A 252-nucleotide genomic window follows, 5' to 3' on the forward strand; every position below is an offset into this window, starting at 1 on the left:
GCTATAACCATTCAGTTTACTATTAACCAAGTAAAGCTAAATTAGAGAATACGTGACTTCTAACCAGGTCCCACATTAGCTCAGATGGTAAAGCGCTTGCAAAAATAAAGCAAAGGTCCTTGGATCGAACCTAATGGGTAGGTAGTTTGTTGGTGTCTCATGTCCCATTTCCCTGTGCCCCTTGTTCCTATATCCACACCCATGTCCTGTGTTCTATGTCCCATGTTCTATGTTCGAATTTCTTACAACATT

This window comes from Plasmopara halstedii (genome assembly GCF_900000015.1).
Source record: "Plasmopara halstedii genome assembly, contig: Scaffold_218, whole genome shotgun sequence".
NCBI lineage: Eukaryota > Oomycota > Peronosporomycetes > Peronosporales > Peronosporaceae > Plasmopara > Plasmopara halstedii.